Here is a 4,894-nt window from a genome sequence, read left to right on the forward strand (position 1 = left end):
AAGAAAAACATTGCATGATATCACTCATTTGTGGAATATAATGAACAACATTAACTGATGAACAAAAACAGATCCAGAGACAGAGAAGCATCGGTCAGACTGTCAAACCTCAGAGGGAAGGTAGGGGAGGGTGGGGATGAGGGGGAGAGATCAACGAAAGGACTTGTATGCATGCATATAAGCATAACCAATGGACCTAAGACACTGGGGGATAGGGGAGGCTAGGGGATATTGTCAAGGGCGGGGGAAAAAGGACACATATGTAACACCCTTTGTAATACTTTAAGCAATAAAACAATAAAAAATAAATAAAATAAAATAATAATAATAAATGAAAAAAAAGAGAGAAGTAAGGCTTTGTGGTGTTTGACCTGCACATGCCCTCCCCAGGTCAAGCTCCCTCCCCAGCTTTATTGCACTTTCCAAGTGGTGGTGGCAGCCTTCCCAGAAGGAACAAGCTGACCACAGAGCCAGATTCCTGTGTCCATCAGTCCTCACCTAGCCACTCTCCTCCAAGAAGGGAAGTGCTTACCTGCCCCAAGGATGACTTGGTGCGTCAACGTTCTACCCAGGATTTTGCTCCCAAGAAAAACATATTCCTTTTTTATCATTTTCTATCCTCATCCAAGGATATTTTTTCCGTTGCTTTTCAGAGAAAGAGTAGAAGGGAGGGAGGGGAAGAGAGAACAATTGATGTGAGAGAAACAGATAAACTGGTTGCTTCTTACACGTGCCCTCACCAGGGCAAGGGCCAGGGAGGAGCTTGCAACTAAGGTCCTCGCCTTTGACCAGAATTGAACCTGAGACTCTTTGGTTCACAGGTCAATACTCTAGCCACTGAGCCAGACCAGCCAGGGCCAGGACTCCATTTTTTAAATTGATTAATTTATTTTTATTATTTTTTAAATTGAAAGTATCATTCTGTCCCCTTTTTTCCAGCATTGACTTCCTCCAGCTCACCCCCACCACCTGCCAGGGATCCATTTTTAAGTGATGGAAATTCTCCCACGTTGAGAGGCTGGGAAACAGGACTTTTGCACAGGAACAGACAGGAAGCTGAGTGAAATGTGTGGTTTCAGGCAGACAGGTGTGAGCTATGACAGGGACAGCAGGTTTGATACAGAGTCTGTGGCCACAGCGTCCAGCCCAGTCTCTCCTGCCTCATCACTTGTATATGTTAGAGTTTTGTGGAAGATCTGACTGGCGGAAACAACGTGGAGAATCTTTCAGTCTCAAAATAGAAGCATCATCCAATGCAAATTCTTATTCCCAAATCCAAGAAAGGCAACATGGCCATGGCAGGTGAAGGAGAGTGAGAGGGAGCCCAACCACCCACCTCTGGGTGCAGCACCCCTGGGTCCTCATCAAAACCCCAAGGATGGAGGAATATCAAACCTGGAGGCTGCCCCCAAAGGCATGGGATCAGGCTGACCAGGTCTCAGGAAGGGGGGGTGGTCAGGATGGGACACCTTGTGGTCAGCATCCTTAAGTCCTTTTCATCTGGGGTCACCACAAGGATGACAAGGTCTGGCATGCAGCCCAGGGTCCCAGCTGGACCCTTATATCCAGACCCCATGCAAATGGGGCTCTCTTCCTGCTCATAAAAGAAGGCCCTGCCAGGCATGTTGGGGAGATACCCAGAACCCAAGTGCCTGAGACAGGACCCCAGCAGCTCCACCATGGACTTGGTGCCAAGCTGCATTTTCCTCCTGATCATTCTTCAAGGTCATTCTCAGGAGTGGGGAAAGCTGAGATCTGTGCCTGTGCCTGTGCCTGTTTGTGCTTCCAAGGGATTCTCAGTCCACTTTGTGTCTCTGTATTTGCAGGTGTCCAGTGTGAGGTGCAGCTGGTGGAGTCTGGGGGAGGCTTGGTGCCGCGTGGGGGGTCTCTTAGACTCTCTTGTGCGTGGGGGGTCTCTGAGACTCTCTTGTGCAGCCTCTGGATTCACCTTTAGTGACTATGAAATGAACTGGGTCCACCAGGCTCCAGGGAAGGGGCTAGAGTGGGTCTCACGCATTACTAATACAGGTGGTAGCACACACTATACCGCCTCTGTGAAGGACCGATTCACCATCTCCAGAGACATTGCGAAGAACACGCTTTTTCTGCAAATGAACAGCCTGAGAGCCAAGGACAAGGTCGTGTATTACTGTATAGCAAACACACTGTGAAGGGAAGTCAGTGTGAGCCCAGACACAAACAAGGCCCTGCCAGGCATGTTGGGGAGATACCCAGAACCCAAGTGCCTGAGACAGGACCCCAGCAGCTCCACCATGGACTTGGTGCCAAGCTGCATTTTCCTCCTGATCATTCTTCAAGGTCATTCTCAGGAGTGGGGAAAGCTGAGATCTGTGCCTGTGCCTGTGCCTGTTTGTGCTTCCAAGGGATTCTCAGTCCACTTTGTGTCTCTGTATTTGCAGGTGTCCAGTGTGAGGTGCAGCTGGTGGAGTCTGGGGGAGGCTTGGTGCTGCGTGGGGGGTCTCTGAGACTCTCTTGTGCAGCCTCTCGATTCACTTAGTGACTATGAAATGAACTGGGTCCACCAGGCTCCAGGGAAGGGGCTAGAGTGGGTCTCACGCATTACTAATACAGGTGGTAGCACACACTATACCGCCTCTGTGAAGGGCCGATTCACCATCTCCAGAGACATTGCGAAGAACACCGCTTTTTCTGCAAATGAACAGCCTGAGAGCCAAGGACAAGGTCGTGTATTACTGTATAGCAAACACACTGTGAAGGGAAGTCAGTGTGAGCCCAGACACAAACCTCCCTGAGAGAGGCAGCAGGGCTGGGCTGCAGGGAGTGTTCAGGACATCAGGGGCGCTCAGGACCAGCAAACCCAGGTTCCAGCTCAGAAGCTGTCCCTGGAGCGTTGTGCAGGCTTCCAATTGGGAGTCAATGCTTTCTTCCCTCCCTGTTGTCCCTGGGGCAGTTCCTGCTTCCTTCCTTGTGTATTTAAGTAGATTCTCTGCAGACAAAAAAGCTTGTAGTGGCTGTGTTTCAGATCTGGTCAACTTTTCATCTGTGCCCTTCCAGTCACCATGTCCCTGATGGTTGCTCTCTGGGTTGACAAGGAAAACATTGTAGAGCGAAGTCCCCCCGCTCCCATGCAGTGCTGAGCTGGGAAAGCGCAGTCCAGTCCCTAAACCAGGGGTGGGCAAACTTTTTGACTCGAGGGCCACAATGGGTTCTTAAACTGGACCAGAGGGCCAGAACAAAAGCATGGATGGAGTGTTTGTGTGAACTAATATAAATTCAAAGTAAACATCATTACATAAAAGGGGACGGTCTTTTTTTTTTTTTTATTTTTATTCATTTCAAATGGGCCGGAATTACATAAAAGGGTACGGTCTTTTTTTTTTTTTAGTTTTATTCATTTCAAATGGGCCGGATGCGACCCGCGGGCTATAGTTTGCCCATGGCTGCACCTGTAGGTGATCAGCCCCTTGCTCTGCCGTGGGGAGAGCCCTTTGGAGCAGTTAACTGCTTGCTTCTCACTGACATGTCTGCACATGGAGGTTTAGGGTCCAACCCCTGTGTGTGCTCCTGGCTCCGTGAACCTGGGAGGTGGACCTAGGGCTCAGAGTGTCCTGGGATGGAGGCAGGAAGGAGGCCCAGTGACAGGGCCTGTAACAGACCTGCTGGGTCTGGTTCCCTATGCGTCTCCAGAACCCAGGCCCCAAGGACACATCCCAATACTTGTCCCACTTCCCCTGGAGAATCCACCTGGATCCTCAGAACCTGCTGAAGGAGTCTTGGTCCCCACCTACCTCTGCTGTGCCTCCAGGCTCCACAGACACCACCCCATCTTCACCCTCTGTCCTCTGCCACCCACATTCTCACCTCATCAGGCCTGCACAGGACATCCCATGTGGCTGCACTCTGCCCTCTCCTTCCTGTCCTGGTAGGTTTTGCCTTAAATGCACCCCCATGCCATCCCCTCATGCCCATCTTCTGTGCCAGGCCCTCCCTGAGATGCCAGGGCCAGGGCCATTCAGGTGGCATGAAGCCAGCCTAGGCCACCCGGCTGAGCCCGTTACAGAATTTACCAGGCGAGCGAAAAATACACAGGAGTACTTGGAGGTCCAGGACAAGCCCATTTATTTTCAGATGTTTCACAGGGACTCAGGGGGTCAGTTCCCCAAATCCTGAGTAAAGCAATATGGAGGAAACCCTCTCTTTATACCCTTTAGTTTCTTTGTCCCCCAAATATGGATGGGACTTCCAGGCCATGTGTTGGGTTGGGGGCCGTGAGACTATACCTAAAGACCTGTCCTGGCACCAGGGCTGACATCCCCCTCCAGGGGTTGTGTATTGTTCATGGTTTATGGCCTCTGTAAAATGTGTGTATTTAGGTAAGCAGGTCTTGCAAGACTAGAGAAATTAGGAAGGGGCAAAGACCAGACTATAGACTGTCAGGAATGAGCATTAGGGATACTGACTAACTAGTTACAGAGTCAGGCTGCTGGTTGACCACCCCGCCTAAAAAAAATCTTATTTTCTTCATCAAGCCCACGTGCAGCCCCCCGCCTGTGTCAGGTGGAAGCACAGCTGAACACTGACCTCAGAGCACCTCCAACAGCTCAAACCTGTGCTGAGGGTACCTCCTGGGGGCCCATGAGCTGCTGATCATCATGGTGGACAAGCCTGTGGACACTGGAGTCAGAGGTCAGTCAGCGAAGGACTAGTGCCTGGTCACCTATAATGTTGCCAACATCCCGCTGACCAGAGCCCAGGTACACAGGGAGCTCTGTGAATCCCAAAAGTGCAGGAACAGCCTGCCAGGCTCAGTGGTTAAGCATCGACCTATGAACCAGGAGGTCAATTCCCAGGGTGGGCACCTAATAGGGTTGTGGGCTCCATGCCCAGTAAGGGGCATGCAGGAGGCAGCTGA

This window comes from Myotis davidii, unplaced genomic scaffold (assembly GCF_000327345.1).
Source record: "Myotis davidii unplaced genomic scaffold, ASM32734v1 scaffold953, whole genome shotgun sequence".
In the NCBI taxonomy this organism is placed as follows: Eukaryota; Metazoa; Chordata; class Mammalia; order Chiroptera; family Vespertilionidae; genus Myotis; species Myotis davidii.